Source organism: Hipposideros armiger, unplaced genomic scaffold (assembly GCF_001890085.2).
Source record: "Hipposideros armiger isolate ML-2016 unplaced genomic scaffold, ASM189008v1 scaffold_823, whole genome shotgun sequence".
NCBI classification, from domain to species: Eukaryota; Metazoa; Chordata; class Mammalia; order Chiroptera; family Hipposideridae; genus Hipposideros; species Hipposideros armiger.
This window is the reverse complement of record NW_017732173.1, coordinates 710,292-728,488: the sequence shown is the minus strand read 5'-3', so window position 1 is coordinate 728,488 and position 18,197 is coordinate 710,292. Positions and strand designations below refer to the sequence as shown.

General features: G+C 35.9%; 1 protein-coding gene across 2 annotated transcripts in view; it reads left to right on the top strand.

Annotated features, from left to right (window-relative positions):
- Positions 1 to 1,199: 1,199 nt before the first annotated feature.
- The window catches only part of TBC1D5 (TBC1 domain family member 5), a 447,679-nt gene continuing 430,681 nt past the window's right edge, over positions 1,200 to 18,197 (top strand). For both annotated transcript variants that reach the window (XM_019629011.1, XM_019629009.1), the window contains exon 1: positions 1,200 to 1,403. The gene's annotated coding sequence lies outside the window, so the exon portion shown is untranslated. The remainder of the gene's footprint in view (positions 1,404 to 18,197) is intronic.

The window sequence follows — 18,197 nt, the reverse complement described above, 5'->3', positions numbered from 1 at the left end:
CTTTATTTTTAGTGATTTAGCAATGTTTAGTTCAATCATCCAGAAAAACCACATGATTGTGCTGCTGTCCAAGGAGATGCTGACAATATTTAGATATTTTCCACACATACATAATTTAGAAATGTGTTGTTTGTAACTTTTTCAGATAAGGTTGAAAGGTAAAAGAAGGAAGTGCTGCTATATCAGAATGTGATAAATCATTCTCTTAAATAAACAAGCAAAACATGAATTGTATTCAGTGCAAAGACACAACCCAGGTTCTGGAAATCTGTCTAGAGATCAGTGCCACATTCATTGGTAGTAGCATATAATGCTAAAATGTATTGCAAGTAATTAATTTCTTTTGAATCTCAGGAGGTTTCAGTTACATCTATTACTCTAATATTTTTCAGTTCTATGGTATTGATTTATGTTTTACATTATATTACCTAATTACTGTTGTCCTTTTGTACATAAGCTGAACCACCAATACATTTTAACACATTATTGGGAGTAAAATAAACTAATATAGAATTTAATCTAGAGGAGAGTGATAAAAATGTTTAGTAATTTATTATTATTAAGAGGTTCTTTAAATTGGATAGCTGTTTAAGAAATTCAGTTGTCATTCTTGCAGATTTTATGTAGAGATATATCTGTGTCAGATACGATTTGTAGAAATCTATTATTAAAGGTGATAAAAAAATTTTCTTTTTCTGTAGGCAAAAAGGTGATAGAAATTAATTTTTAATTTACAGATAATATTTACTTGCCACACTGATAAATCTGTATTCTAATTTTACATTTTATTAATGCTTTGGAATCCATTTTCAATGCAATTTTTTTCACATTTGTTTTAAATGTCAAATTTCCATTTTTGATTTTATGTGATTTTAATACTTGATATCATTTTACCACATATTAGAATAGTGTGTTTGTTATTTGAACACTTTTATATCATGTCAATAAAATAAAGTTGTAACAGGTGATTTGTTTTATATTGAGGTATTTTGGATTTTTTTTTTTAATGTTATAATGCCTGTTTTCCTTCCAGAAGTTAAAATAGATAATGGAAAGACTGATTAATGAGTAGGCTAACATTTGCCCCTCTGAACCTAAAATGTTATGACAAATGTTTTCAGCCTGCGTTTTGCATTGTTTGCTTTGGTTTAGAGTTCCTTATAGGATAGAATATTTGAAACTATTTCATTTATCTATTTTTCTAGGTATTTGCCGTTTTTGCAGCAGCTCAATTGAAGAACTCAGCTGATCTTTATTTCTTTATTCTTCTTTACTTCCTATTTGCCAACCAACACTTGAACTTGGAGAACTCTTGTATTGAGCCTGACATTGTCTTTGACCAATCATAAGAGCATGTATTTTCAAGTGTCAGTTAGCTTCCGGGATCAGTAAAGTTCTGAAAGGTAAGCATGTATTTATTCAAAGTGTACATTTAAACATTGAATGCTATCAATACCTGTTTTAGTCTGTTCAGACTACTATAACAAAATGCTATAGACTGGGTAACTTAGAAACAACAGAAATTTATTTTTCACAGTCCTGGAGGCTGGGAAGTCCAAGATCAAGGTGTCAGGGAGACTTCCAAAATCATTTTATAAAGCCAGAGTTACCCTGATACCAAAACCACATAAGCATGCTACAAGAAATGGAAATTATAGGCCAATATCCCCAATGCACACTGATGTAAAAATCCTCAGCAAACTGAATTACATTGAATTCACCAGTACATTAAAAGGAACATGCACCATGATTAAGTGGGATTTATTCCACAGATACAAGGATGGTTTTGACATCCACAAATCAATTAATGTGATAACACCACATGAATAAAATGAAGGATAAAAATCATCTGAAAAAGCATCTGTTGACAAACAAAAATCCACTCATGATATAAACTCTCAATAAACTGGTGTATTCAAACCGCTGTGCTGCTGCAGCAAAGTGAGTGGAGAGCAGCAGGGATCAAATTAGAGGTAACTGGGAATTCAGGTCTTTTAAAGATGTGTATTTGGCTTTATTCTTGATGAGATGGAGAACCATTGGTCAGTATCATCATCTGATTTATAGTTTAAAGGAATCACAATCTGCTGGGTTGAGAAGTTATTTTAAAGGAGCAAGGGCGGAAGCAGAGGGACCGTGTAGGAGATTAGAGGTGAGAGATTAATTGTGGTTTGGAACAACAGGATTTGCTGATGGATTGGATTTGAGTTATGAGAGAAAAGGAATCAAGAATGACTCTAATAATGTCTTTGGTTTGAATAACAGGAAAGATAGAGCTTCATTAAATGAAAAAGGGGAAGATTGTAAAAGGGGTACATTTAGGGGAGAAGGTCAGGAATTTGGTTTTAGACCTGCTAAATTAGATGTTTATTAGACATTCCAGTGGAAAGGCTAAGGAGGCAGATATATGGGTTCAGAGTTCAGGGGAGAGGTCTGGGGTGAAAGAAAAACTGTGGAAGTTGTCAGCTATAGATAGCATTTTTAAAGGGGTAAAATGAATGCAATCCAATAAATACAGTTATAGACAATTGAAGGCCCTCGCTTTGGGGTACTTTAAGGGCTTAGGAAAAGGGGAATTAGAGGAGGCCAGGGAAAGAAAACCCAGTGAGGCAAGAGGCAAATCCCTTGGTTTTCAGAACATCTGATATACTAATGAAGCCAAGTGATATAAATGTTTCAAGGGAGGGGAGTGATCATCTGTGACATGTTTCTGAAAGGTGAAGTTCCAGATGAACTGTGAATTGACTGTTGGATTTGGCAGTTGGAGGCCATCGGTGACTTGGAGAGGAGCAGTTTCAGTAGAAGACAAAACTGCTTGGAGCGTTCAAGGGAGAGTGTGAGGAGAAACACATGTGGCGGTTACAGGGGGAAGTTGGGGTCAAGAGGAATTTTTATGCAGAAGAGAAGCAGCAAGAGCAGCAGGAGCAGTCTCAGGAATGCTCCAATAAAGAGGGGTACGCTGGTGATACGGGAAAAGACTGAGGGCGTGCTGAAGGGCTGTGTGCACGTGGAGAGACTGGTTCTAGGAGTGTAGGCAGGAAGGCCGAGTAGACAGGCACGGCTCCATCTTCGGTCGAGCCTTGGGCTGCTTCCAGGGTATGTGACATATAAGAAGCATGGTGACAAGTTTTGCTTCCCACTTCTTTAGGCTTGTCCTAGTCTGCTTTCCCCTCTGTGGTTTCTGTTTTAGCAGTGTAAACGAATGGTGCTTTCCAGCTTAGGAATTTTGTGTTTAAAAGAAATTCTGTTGATGGAATTAAGATATACAATAGCCATTTATAAATGATGTATCTCTTGAAGTTTTTGAAAAATCTCAAGTTTCTAAATTATTGATGTAGTAGTATGTTTTAGGGAACCACCAAGCTATATTAAGATCAGAAGCAGAGCCATCAACTGCTTTCTGACACCAGCCTTAGGGAGCTTATTGTTCAAATTTACTTATCAGAAAAGTGATGAATCACTGTATGTCCTGGATCGCTTGAACAAGGGTGAGATCATGAATGTAAAAATCGACGAATGCCAAGGCCTGTTGTGTTCCTTATGACTCATATTTCTCCTAGTCACCTCAGGTTGGCCTATGGATATGGGTTCCAATAATAGTGGTAGAGTTCTAGCCTTTGCTTCCTGGTATAATGTGACCTCTGGGATTCCTCTCATGTGTTTCTGAGTTGTAATAGTGTTGCTCTTCCTACCCATTCTTGGCTCAAGTTCCCAACTCTCTGTAGCAATGTAACTGCCCCTCTGGCTGTAGACACTGCGCCTGGTGTCTTGTGACATGATGCAGGCAGCTGGTTGACTGTGCTCCAGTCCTGTGGACTTGAAGTTAGGAAGGATAACAGGGAGGATAGGAGCAACTATAAGATAAAAAAATTGTGCTTCCGATTCTCCGCAGGACCTCTAGTGCGTTACCTCTTGGGTTTATATAACTCCTTCCTATTCTTTACAGACTAGCTACCTTTCCCTAAAATCTAACACAAGTTCCTTGGTCACTGAGCTGGAAGACATTTTGAGCACTGCCTTTTATACATCCATACATTCAGTTGTCTAATGAGGACACATTTACTGAGAGTGTATTTGGCCTACTGTCAATTTACTTAGTACTCTGTCTTGGGGAGCAACTGCTGTTACAGAAATAATCGTTAGAAATAAGATTACTTGTATGTTTTTTAACTTGGATTTCCCTCTAAATTCAGCTTCTAGTTTATTGCATTTCCCTTTAAGTAAGAATGAAAGCTCTCTCTCATTTTCTTTTGGTGTGTACCCAGATTATGTCATAGTCTAAAGTGAAATATATCTATTATTTGCGGTGAGGCTGTCTGGTACTTCATGGTCTAACTCTGAGAAAGCTCCTCAGGGAATTCTTTTCACAGGCAAGTAGTTCAAGTCATAGACCACTCCTTCACCATCTTCTTAGCTGATTCCCTGCTAAATAACTTTATTATCAATGTCATTTAGTTAGTCTCTTGCCCTGAGCTTCACATACTATATACCTTTCTTCACTGGGTTGCCATTTTGTCCTTGGGACTTGCTTTCACTGTTTAGGTTACAGAATTAAACCGTGTGCAGTGACTTTCTCGTTATAAGCACAAACTTGTTTGCAAAAACCTTAGTGCAGAAATCCCACTATCTCATTCAGACACACTTGTATTCCTTTTGCAAGTTGATGTTGATGTCTATCCTCAAATCTTCAACCCCACCCTAATAGTTTTTTCAAGTTAAACAAGACAGACTATTACGTTTCTGGGGTTTTATGCTAGTGGTATATTTTGAGTAACACATAGGATGGCATTTGCTAAATATTTTTCATTGAATTGAAAACTTTTAAGTGGAGAAAATGCTTGGGAATATAGGGAGAAGGTGAAAGGGGAATTCTCTTTCTATAGATTATAAAATGTCATTAGCTTCTAGAGTAGAATCGATCTTTATTCATCTGTTCTTTGATCAACAAATCTCTATTGTTTCCTCTATGTTATGCACTCAGCTAACTTTTACATAAGTGTCATGTTAGAGTTTTCCTTTTTGAAATGGATGATGTAAGGAAAATCAATTTTTTTGCCAACTTTATTGTGAATTTTTTTAGGTTTTTAATGTACATGAACTATACATAACTCTCACTTTTTTATAATGGAGAAACAGCCAACTCTAAATAAAAATGAAATGTGGGAAGTACAGACTGTTTTACCTTATCTTTTTCTTACTCACTTTTACAAAGACTTAACGAACAGTGAAACTGACCATCAGTTTCACCTCCCTTCCTTATAGTACACTAGTGGTTTGTGGTACCTAGGGGGTCTGAACGACACATCACCAATTGGAAGGGAGAAATTACATGAACACGTAATTAGACAAATACTAAACGGAGCCTTTTCAATTGAGAGGCGGCTGTATTTCTATTTACATAGAAATGTAAAGTTTTTGCTTTGTAGTTTGTGAACAGGTGACACATTTAAAGGGGATTTTTAAAATCTTTAATTTGTAATAATTTGACCGTGATGATAGTAACATTTTATTATTGAGACACTAGAGTTTCAGTTACTAAAATATGTATTCAAAGTTTTATAAATGATATGAACAATAATTTCACCTCAACTTAAGAGTTACTTAATTTCTTCAGTATGTAGTGAATATTGGCTGAAGAAATTTTGAAAGCCTACATTACTTGGAATATATTTGAAACCTCTCTTATTATGTACTTCTGTTCAACATGCTACATATTTTTGGATCATTTATAGTATAGGCTTAAAGTTTGGAGTTTTACATTTTCAGTCTTATAAAGACTCATAAATATATATATATGGTAGTACTATTGGAACTAAATAATTTTATCCACATAATTGTCATTCAGCCGTGGCTGTCTGGAATAAAATTTCTTGGAATAAGTAGCCATTTTCCATGTGAAATAACCATTTAAACATGTTTTTCATCTGATAGAATATATTTTAATTTTTATAAATAGCACAGAAGAATTGAAGTATTTATGTAGCTAAGGAAGGTTATCAGTTCAAATTCAATAGTATATTGTTTGACTTTATTAGGCTGTGGATATAATTTTTAAAAGGTAGGTTTATTATTTTGTAAAGTACATGTGCTTTCATTATATTTTATGTGTTAATCTAATTTCCTATTGAAGTCACCGATTAAAAGGGAATTGTGTACCAGTGGGGTTCTAAAACCTTGACATTATTTTAATCTGATAACAAATGGGTTTAAGTTCATGTTCTTTCAGTTGTTGGCAACAAATCTAAACCTGTATTTTTTGGATTTATGAGGATAAGTCCTGCTTTGGCAATCTTATAGATCCTCAAGAGAATAGTTAAACAGTGATTAATCATTGTTTCTTCACTGAGTGTGCAGAAAAGAATGGAAAAGCTGCATTTCACACTTCTGAAGCAATTAATCCCCATGATCTTAGCCAGGTTTGTCTTGTAGATAAGTCGGGATACAAAACGGTACCTAATTTATCAATGTATGCATGCCATAAAGTATAAAACACACAATTTATTTCATATCATTTATAGTCAAATGTAAAAAAAGAGTGACTTTGCCATATCCAAGAGTGTTTCTTACATTACCTTCATATAAACTAAGTACCAGAGATTACAATGGGATTCCTGTTTATTGTGCACATCTGGTGCAGTCACTATGCATTTTCTCATTCACTTGCTGGCATTTTTAGTGATTGTGGCATAAATCACCTTGCTAATCAGAAACATAAGTGACGGGAAGTCATCTCCTTTTTTTGAACAATGGGAAAAAACATATGGCTTCTTAGACAGGACTTGGCTGTTATACTATTTATGTGGCATTATATTCTGTATTTAGAATTTCATATTAATTGCAAGTGGTTTGATGGAACACATTGAACTCCCAGGGTTTGTGGTCAAAGTATTTGTTTTGTAGTATTTTCATAACAAATTAACATAAATGGTAAAATTACATGCCTCATATTCAATTTTTTTTTTTAATAAAAACTACTTTGGGGAGAGATTTTAGATGAAGATGACTTGAAGAAAATATATAATTTCAAAGTGTGTGGATGTTTCTGTAGATGCATAAATACAGTAATTACAAGTTACAAGTTAGTTTTTAATTATACCTATTTCAAAACATTGCATGGATTAGAGTAGAAATCACTGTCCTTTAATGCTCAAATGTAATTGACAGTAGTTTGCTTTTCTAGAAGTAGTATTATCTCAAGATGAGTTGCATTTTTTGATGAATTGTTAGTTGGAATCACTTCAGCATATACTACAACTAAAAGTAAAAGATGAGGTAAAGCTTTGTAAAAATATAAGAAATATATCTGTGCAGACTTTAAAGACTGCTCTGAGTGAATTTCTTGCTGTTTGTTATAGAGTGCTTGCTGTAGATGTGAAGGTTTTTTTCTTTTTTCCTTAGTGTCATTTGATTTTCAAAAGGTAGTGAATATAATCGCCTTTCATCCTTATTTGACTTTATAATACTTACCTTCCTACCTATCCCTTATCACTTTCTGTTTTGTACTATCAGGTGACAAGAAAAGATTTATTTTAAATGTGTACATTTCAAATGAAAATGTATTTGTTCAGAGAACTTTAAGTCTTTTACAGTTTGTTTTCTATACTACATGTGACTATAAATTAGTGAGGTAAATTTTTTAACAAATATATCAGAGCCTGTTTATTCAAATGTGTTACTCCCTTTGAAGTAGTTCCCTTGGGAAGATGTATACATAATCCATTAATCAAAGTATTTTAGGAATGCCTCTTTTTGAATTTTCTTCAGTGGAATTGATGTATAGCTGACCAAAATAGATACTTTGAAGGGAGATAAGATTCATTATGTGTATATATGTGCTAGTATTTTTGTTTAAAAAAATCAATCACAATAGCTTGTATTTCAGCCTGTATGTATCTTGTAGATAATTGGACACTCTGAATAGAAATAGAGTTTTGAAAACTGCCTGAATTTTAAATAAATGGTCATATTTATCCATTTTGTTTTAGAAATCTTTTATGATATTGTCTCAAGGACCACTTTCAGTAGAGTCCACAAATTGAATAAATGCAACATAAGGAGAAAGCTTTTTTTTTTTTTTTCTGTTGCTGTTGCTTGTTTAAAAAAATGCCACCATCCAGATTCTCTAAGGTATAGTGTGCTATTTAAAAAAATATATTTATAACTGAATTGAGACCTTTTTTTCTAGATTAAAATTCTCCAGTGTTTAAAATTAACTGAAATCTACGCCATACCACCTCAAGTCCTTGTCCATTTTTTATGCCCTTCATGCTTTTAAGCCTCTTTCCCCTTCCTCTCCAGGTATTTTTTGTTTGTTTTTTAAAGATTGGGATGTATGTGTTGTAAAGATCAATTTTAAAGTCATACACTGATTTAAACACTTACATTTGTGTTTCCTTTATCTTTACCAAATTTTAAAATTTTAGGAGGATAGGTTGTTGAAATACAACAAATACACAATTTATGAGATGGTTAAAAGTATCAACATAAATGAGGAAAAGCAAAGAGTTCTGTTTTTAGTGACTTTGGAATTTGTTAGTATGGAGCTTTGACGAAAAATTTCTTACATAAAGTGCTTGATGGGAAAAATATATTGACCTAAAGTATTTGCTTATTCATCATGTTTATAAAGCCAGGAATTTAATTTCTAAATGTATATCAATTTTTGAATGAAATTGAATTACCAGAAATGTTGTTAATCATTGCACATTTTGTTTAAAATTTATATTTTCATAGAACTTGCATTGTTTTTGTTTTTTTTCTCTCGTTCATTCTTTGTCTTATTTACCTTCATACTTTGTTGGTACATATTACCCTCTAAAGTAGATTCTGAATTGAGTACAGAACTTGCAAGAAGAGTTATTGTTCTTTCCTTATGTTCTTACGGCATAGAGAACGAATCCTTTCATCGCAGGGATGAATTTACTGGTACTTCCCAGCCAGGTGGCTTTTTGCTTGCTGTCTTCTCTGGCCATTTCTTTCCTGTGCTTGCGTTTGTCCGGAAGTGGCTTTTGGAAGGCTGGCAGAGGCGGAACGCCTTCCCCGGCCTGAAAGTGCTATGGAGTGGGTGGTGTGACACTCACGGCTTAATCACCCTGAAATTCAGGGAAAAAATGTTCATTTGTGAAATAACCCAAAAGGGAGACTTTTATTTGTGAATGGGAAAGCTGCTTTGTTTCATATATAATTCAGAAATGTTAATGTAAAGGTTTTCATCGAGTATATTAAGTAAGAGAAGCAAGGAGCAAGAAAGGCTAGTCCATGTGTACATAGTTTTGGTTTTTGTTTTAGTGTTTAAGACTCTGTCTGGGTAACATGGTCCCAGTGTGGCCCTCACTGTGTTTCCTGCAGGGGCTCCTACACATCGAGGATGTGGTGACCATCAGGGTGGGCCTGTCTCTAGTCACTGATACATAGGAACAAAAGAATTTTTTTCTAAGAAAAGTAAAGAATCAAGAGCCAGACCTGGTGATACATTCTCAGTTGTTAGAGAAGCAGCGTTTTTAAAGTCGCCCTGGATTCTGTTTTGTTTTCTGGTCTGGACCTCTTAGGCCTTGTGTCAGAGAGCTGTGGAAATAGACAGATAGGAAGGCTGTAGGAAAATAAAAGCACCGGAGAACCGGGAAAAATACTGTACGATGCTCAGGGACAAGCTGCACTGCCCTGTACTCCCTTAGCTGGGAGATCAGTAGAAAGGCGTTCTTTTGCCTTCTTTGCCACAGTCCACTGAGTATTTGGTCTTTCACAGGCTGCACTGTGCTGACAGTGGGGTGCCATGTGTGACAGCAGCACTACTTGACAAAGCAGCAGTTAGAGCAGAGGGGAGTCAGGGCTCAGTGAGATTTGGGGGTATGCTGAAGAAGCTGCAGTGATGCCAGTAATCAACAGTACCTGGATCGGGGGACAGATGAGGCCCACTCCAGTTTAATGTGGAGGAAATGGAATCAGCAGACCTCAAATACCACACAGAGAGGCACAAAGAAGGGTGACGTGATAGATGCGCTCTGGTAGGTGCCTGGGAGCTGGCTGGCCTTGCTCATGAACACATGTGAGATACTTAAGGATGACTCCCAGAAATGTTCTGGGGGACAACTTATAGGGGCCTGGCGTCCTGCATTGTGGGCTGTACTAGAGTTCTTCAGAGAAACAGAACCAATAAGATGGAGATACATACACAGGCTCACGTGGCTATGGAGGCTAAGAAGTCCCACGATATGCCATCTGCAAGCAAAGGAAAGAGAGAAGCCTGCGGTGTAATTCATTTTGAGTTTCAAGGCCTGAGGAGTTGGGGTGATGGGGTCGGGGTAGGAAAAGCGGTCTAAACCCTGGTCTGAGTTCAGATATCTCAGCTCAAGCGGAAGGAGCGAATCTGCCCTCCCTCCCTTTTGTTCTGTTCAGGTCCCCAGTGTGCTGGGTGATGCCCACGCGCACTGGGGAGAGCGTCTTTTTTACTCAGTCTCATTTTAGTGCTAATCTCTTTCAGAGACACCCTCACAGACACACCCGGAAATAATCGTTGAAAGTGAGAACCAGCAATTATGAGTGACATTTATTTTGTAAAATATTTTACACATGTATTGAGATACGAAGGGTCTTTATTTTCTTCAACTTCATTCCCCTCCCTGCTTTTTCTTATTTCCACAAAACTTTCTGCATAGTTACCTGCTATGGCAAACAGTATTCTAGGAGTTGGGTCAGCAAAGTTAAAATATGATTCTTTCCTTTTAGGAATTTGAAATTTATAGGAGAGAGAATGGCGGTTAAGAAAAATTAACATGTAGTGAGATGAATTATATGAGAGAGTCATGCATGGGAAATAGTGAACCCCAAAAATGGGAACTTAAACCAGCTTGTAGATGAGGCTGAGGAATGGTTCTAAGAAGACTTCCAGAGAAGGTGCAGGCTGCACAGTGTGCGAGGAAAGAAAGACACCCCAGGCAGAGGGAAATATTGTAGAAGTGACTGCAAACCTAGAGCGTAGTTGAGGAACTAACTATAAGTAGTTTGGTTTTGCATGTTGGGTAGTATTGAGAGCTGAGACTGTAGATATAAAAATCTAGATTTTTGAAGAGTTTGGAAATTATACCAAGAGTTTGGGCTTTTTTTCTTGAAGGAAAAAATAGAAAAAGAAGAGGACAGATGGGGTAGAAAGAACCTCAGATTGCAGTGCTCGGCATTGTGACCTCCTGAAGGAACTTGAACTGAGGTGGTATGATCAGATCTGACTTTAGAAAGAGCATTTCAGTGACATTTAAGCACATAAGTGAATTGGAGGCAGATCTCAAGAGTCAGGATATCAGTTTAGGAGACTATTACAAGGAGACCAGAGGAGAAATTGAGACACTAAATTAAGTCAGAGTCAGGAGTAAGGGAAAGAAGGGACTAATTTAGAAGGTAGAATTGACTGGATTTTGCAGTTGATGAGAGGGTCAAGAAGAAAACACAGGTATCTGGCTTGGGCAAATGATTAGTTGGTGATTTATTCCTTAGATAGAGAGTACAAGAGGAACAATTTGAAGGTGAATAGGGTGACTTTTGTCTAGCCATCTTGTTGATTAAAGATATTTAGGAGATGGATGAATATATGGATCTCTTAAGCCTAGGAGATCAGGTATAGTAAGAGACATATTCTTGGAATCATTAATATAAAATTTGGCATGAATTTATTTAATAGTTATTTGCTGAGCATTTTCCAAGCATTGTGTTAGACATTGATAAAGCGAGAATAAATGAGCGTATTTGTCAGGTGCATGTAAGACTGCCCAGGGATTAGAGGTAGAGAGGAGGAGAGGACCTGTATGACAAGTTGACTCGTCTCAAAAAGTCTGGCGAGAAAAGAGGAATGTGTTGAGAAGAGGAAGGAGGGAAATAGTGAGCGATGGTGAGACAAAGCAGGAAACAACAATAAGAAGGCCAGTGTGATAAACAGAGTGGTCAGAAATGAAGTGCTGAGAGGAATTGTACATCCCCGATCTGGTGAGCAGTTGGAATGGAGTGGTGTGGAACGTAAGTCAGCTCCAGGGCAGTTGATATATCAGTGGGAGACGAGGTACTATAGACTACCAGTAAAAGGTATTATCTCATATTGAAGATTCATATGATTACCTGTGAAGAGCTGGCTATTAGAGGGGGACGCGAGGTTGAAGGAGTTTGTTGTTAATTTAGAAGATACTTCAGAATTTTTACTTGTTGATGAAAAAAGGCTGGGAAGGAGAGAAAAAGGTGGATGATATAGGAGAGAAAGCATTAGAGTAGTTCAATTTGGAACAAGGTCTATGAAAAGATGAGACAGATTGGGAGTCAAAGATAGTAGAGGGATGAGTTTGTACAGGAGGAGGGTTTTCTTTTTGGATAATACTGCAAATATGAAGAGTGGATGTGACAGCTCGGGTCCTTCAGGAAGCAGATGCCAAGATAGAAACAGAAGTTTTAAGACATTTTTTTTGGAGGGGAAAACTTTGAAAGGTAGGGGAGAGAGGGCGCTGGGAGTAAGCAGGGAAAGCCTTTAGATCTTAAAGCAGGCCTGACATCTGTGATAAGAGAGGAGGAAGGAAGACAGATTTGGGAGGAAGAGTCTCAGATAGCAAAGCAGCTTTGAGAAAGTCTCAGCTAGACCAGTGGTGAGGGAGTTGTGGGCGTGGGCAGAGCAGATTTTGCCCTTTAGAGATGCACTGTGTTGAGCAGCAATGGTCTTCCTCTAGCTTCCCTTTTTTCGGCTGGGGCAACTGTGGCCTTGGCATGAACACTGCTGTGGATCCTGAAGGTGTGTCAGCTGGAAACTGCCTGCAAGCTGCACTCCTCACAGCAGAGTGGTCCCCCCAATCGCCTTGGCTGCCACAGTGGGTGTGGATGTTTAGTTGGGTAAAAGGTGGAAGGAACTCCTGTGGGTCCACTATTTCCTCTGCTTGCAACAAGTTGAGTGTAGAGCCAGAGAAGGAGACAAGTGTTGGAGGCTTTTCAGGAAAGATACAGCTGATATGCACGCAAGAGAGGACAATGTATTGGCAAGACATGAGTTGGAATAGTAGCTCATATAGTCTAGGACTGCGAGGGGAGGAAGTGAAACTAAAACGGGGGTGCTTGAAATGAAATGAAGCCAAAGAACTAGATGTTTCAATTGAGCTTGAAAGCACTTGTCCTGAGGGAGTAAGAGAGCTCAAGGATAGAGGCCATTATGATGAGAAAGCTGTATATTAGTTTAAGATTAATAGCCAAACTTCAGGAAATACTGATATTTTGAAATCCCTTCATGTGAGTTGGGAATAAAATTTTATCATCAGAAAATGACAATTGTATCATAGAATCACAACCATAAATACCCTGAAAAAAGTATCAAGATACCATAATTCCTTAGTTTTAGTAGTGTAACTTTTCTGGAAGTGAAGTTTCAGAGCCACTTGTATATCAAGTTTCTTGATTAAATCTATTCAATTATCAGCGAGAGCAGTTTTTTTCTAAGAACTTGTTTTTTTATGAATTATTTTTTCAATTTTACTAGTAGCCTGAGAAAAATATTTAGTGCTTTTTTTTCTCGAAACAGAAATAAGTGAATTCTCTCCTGAAGGGTTTGTTTGTATCTTTATACCTGATAGAAAAGTAAGAGAAGTGAAAAAAACACTCAAAGCCTGTATATCTAAACATTTCTTGAACTGAAAGTAATAAAGATAACAGTTTTAAATACATACGGCTTTTCAGTAGAGCTCCTTTTGCAAGAAGGGAATCAGAAGTTGCAACAAATCATTGGGTTATTAAAAAAATTAGATGGATTGATGGATGGATGGACAGATGGATAGACATTGTAATAAAGCAAGTATCCTAAAATGTAATTGAAGATTCTAGGTGAAAGTTCACCATAAAATTCTTTAACCTTCTCTGTACATTCAAAACTATTGGTAATAAAATGTTGAAAAAGTAGTAGTATAGCATCTGTAACTTTGAAATAATAAAAAATTGTCTGATGTATAGATAGGTCAGTGATAAAATGAGTATAGTAAAATATCAGTTATAGAATCTAGGTGGTGGATATATGAATATTCATTGTAATATTCTTGCAACTTTTCTGAATGTTTGAAAATCTTCAGAATAAAATGTTGGGAGAAAATAGTGTCATAAACAGAACAATGTTTGGCGTTAAAGAGCTGAGTTCTAGTTGTGTGACCTTAGACAACATAACTAATCTCTGAGCTACAGTTTCCTTTTCTGTAAAATGAGCATAACATCTAGTTTGTAGATGGTTTCACAAATTAGAAATAATATCTGTAAAGCAAGTGGCAAAGATAGACATTTGCAGGTGCCACTGATAATACTGAAACTATAAACTCCAAATTTAGGGATTATATCTTGAGTTTTGCTTGATATATTTAGACTTTCTGGCTATATGGGCCAGTTAAATATTACATGGAGATAGGAATGAGGTGAGATCAAGGTGCAACTTTTATTACCAAGACTGCTTTGTTTCAAACGAACAACATCTATGCCCATGTTCAGAGCCTGTATTTTTTTCTAGCTTAGTCTCTAAGTTAATCAGAGCTTGAACCATAATGATGGGAAGTTAACATCTTCCTTATACAAAGGATAAAATCTCTGATTTTCTGCTACTTAGTTCCATCAAGGAAAACTTGATGGCCTTTAAAAATATTTTCATTTTGGGCCGGCCGAGTGGCGCATTGGTTAAGAGATGGCTTGGGATGCCAGAGGACCCTGGTTTGGATTCCCACATATGAGGGCCAGTGACACTGCCCTCTACAGCTAAGATGCTGAACAACAGCTCAACCTGGAGCTGGGCTGCCATGAATCTCCGGTGACAGCGTAGGCTGCAGTCCCTGCTGCAGTGGGTTGCCACGGGCTACCGTGTGTAGCCAGCAGCCAGCGTGAGCGGCCAGCAGCCGCAGTGAGGGGCCGTCCAGAAGCCGGTGCCTGATCTGCCTCGCCCGGGAGGAGTGCAATGATGGTGCCAACTTGGGCCAGTGAAGCAACATCCTCCCCAACTAGACTGAAGAACAAAAGGACAGCAACTTGTCTGTTCCCCTTCCCCCAATTCCCCAGTGCTGTTCCCATCTCCCAAGTCCCCCATAAAAATCGTTAAAAACAAAAAATATTTTCATTTTGTAAAGTACATAAGTTATCCAAAGTAGAGTTACTATATTCCTGTCTTAATTATTAGTCCCATCAGAATATATGTATACCATACTCAGTGTGACTTTTTTTGTTACATTAATTTTTAAAGTATATATAGTAAATTAAATCATATTTACTGCTATATATACATATTTATAAATTACACTTATAAACATATAAATATTTACTGTTTAACATTTAGTAGTACCTTCTCCATCGATGAAATTCTTTTTCTTTTTTTCTTTTAAAAATCAGTTCTTCTTATGTTTCTTTTTAAGAAATAAATTTAAATTTCTGATTTGTTTGAACTTCGGCCTCAAGTGCATTTATAAAGTACAGTCTTGTTTTTTTATTTGTTCTGTTTCATATGCAGGGTGGAAAAATTACTGAACTTTTTATATTTATGTAAATTTATTTAAAATTAAATTCAAATTTGCTACCATATGCCTCAAGGGCTAAACATAATATAGAGTATTATAATCATTTATATAAATTGGTTTTAAAATCCAGTTCAATATGTTGAATCAATATGTCATGAATTTCATATCTATGTAGTTGTCATCTTAGTAAATTCCATGGCATGTACTTTTACAGCACACAGATTTTAAATAAAATTGAATAGACTTTTCTAGCCTGCATTATAGAGGAACTTCTGTTATCTTCCAGTTGACTGATTTAATATCAGAAAAGAACCATGCTACTTAAATGCGAATCTGCCAGGTTTTATATGTCCATTGAATCTTGTAGGATAGTTTTTACCTCTCAGTAATATTTACCAATGGTCCTTCATCAGTCATCCTAATCTTTGTGTGATATAGAATAACATGAAAATAAATATTCACTTCAAAGGATTGTTCATGGGGCATCCTTGTTTTCTCTCTGTGGGTATTTGCCCCTCTATGGCAACAATTCCTTAGGGAACTTTAGGGGAATGACAAGGCACCTCTGAACCCATGTACTTCTGTGTATTTAGTTAGTGTATTTTTCAGTGCAGTACATTTACCTGTGTGTATTTAGGGCAGACCTATGGTATTTTTTGAAATTAAAAAGTATCCTCCTATTCAGATAGTTAGGGATCACTGATATACTAGGAACATCAAAAGACAGTTATGCTACTTAATGCTTATCAAAGAAATATATAATATGTAAACAAAAGTAGTTGCCACTAACCCCTTGACAGTGTTTTCTTCCTAACCAAACTGTTAATATATTTGACCTACCACTCATTGTTTGTTACGTTTATAAAGAATTAGAATAACCTATTTTTTAAAAGACTGATATACACCTTTCCTAAGCAATCTCTCATTTTCTCTATTTGTAAAATAAAAAAAGCAGTAAGAAACTGTATATTTTTATAGAATTTTTTTAAACAGCTGCCTGCTAGGGTCATTTGTTTTGAAATCTAGTTTGTCCTACATTCAAGAATGAAAGAAAAGTGCAGAAAAAGGTTTGCCTTTAAGTTATCATTTCTAAATGCTTTCTATAACATTATTATCAAAGCCTGCTATAGTCTGTGAAGTGGTTGGAAGAAAAGAAAAACTAGTATATTGTCTGAAATCATTACTTTAATTTGGTACGTCAGGTTTTTTTTGTTTTTGTTTTTTAATTAATTTTCTCTAACCTAACAAGTTTATGCCTGGATGCTTTTTGGTTTTGACTGTCTTTTGGCCTTTTATATTTGTGTGTGGTGTTTACCTTGTCAAATATAGGTATATTTTGTTTATTTAGACCAATTTCTAATTGTCTTCAGAAATCACTGAAAGCTGAAGACTAAGTAATTTATTTTCAATATGTAGTAGTTACTGCTGTGCTGTATATACATTTTATATTTATGTCAGGAAAGGGTTGCAGAGGGGTGCTTTAGAACCACCTTTTCAGCTCTAAATAGCTATTGTGTACATATGGTAAGGTACTGCTGCTTAACAATTAGTAACTGCTTTGATGAAACTAAATTACATGTTTAAGTTCCCATCAGGAAGTCGCTTCACATATCTGTATTAATGTATTCAAGGCTCGAGAAGGAAAGTTAATTTTCCAGCTTAAATATTTAATTCAAGCTTAAAATTTAGTCTGTAATTAGAGCTCCCAAATGGCAGGAACATGGAGTATTTGTCCATTTTAATTAGATTGTTGTTTACCTATTAATTATATATCATATCTTGTCATATAGTTTTGATGGTAACAGATGGTGCTAGGAGTTAGTAAGGGTTTGAACAAAATAAGATTCCACATGATTTATTAAGTTGCACTTTATTAGTGAGTGGTCTGCTTTAGTCAGGTTGTTCTCCCAAATAAGAACTGTGCAACATTTCACTAATTTTGTGATTATTCTTTTGTGGAAATATTGAAAACAAAAAAAGTCTGAGATGAGTGATGTCAATTTAGAAACAAAATGAATTACTTTGGGATTCTTTATTTTTAAGGAGTATACATTGTCAAATTGTATAATTGGTATAAGGTTTAGTGCATTTTGCTAGGACAGTCAGGGAATCAGAATTTTATTTATCGGTAAAAATATAGACATAAGGAATGTTATATAAATATAGTAATGATTTAGGGTATGAGAAATAATAGGATGATAGTTCAGTTATTTATTTCAAAGACATCCCTTTTCTGCCTACTGAATTTAACAAGAAAACAAGGTTCTTTGTTTACCAACATATCTAAGAGCAGACTAGTGTCCAGGGAATTTCATCTCAGAATTTCCAAATTCAAAAAATAAATGCCAAGTAAGTAGAATGGCCTTCTAATTTTGTTTATTCAAGATTTTATTAATTTTCTGTTACAAACTCAGCTTCCTAAAATGAATGAATTGTACATATGTATACATGCATGTACGTATGGAGAGAGGCAAAAAAAAAAAGGTAGGGAGAAGTGGGGAAAGGAGGGTTGAAAATTTTAATCTTTTAATCGCATATAGTTTATTTGAAATTCACTATAGTCCTTTAAAAGTACATTTAGTTATTATTTCTTAGCTCTTAAGCTTCTTATTTCATAAACCTTATTCAGTGTTTTATAGCAAAAAATCCAGAGAAGGCCCAGCCCCACTTTGACTAATTTCAGTAGTTGCTCCTGAGGGCCTC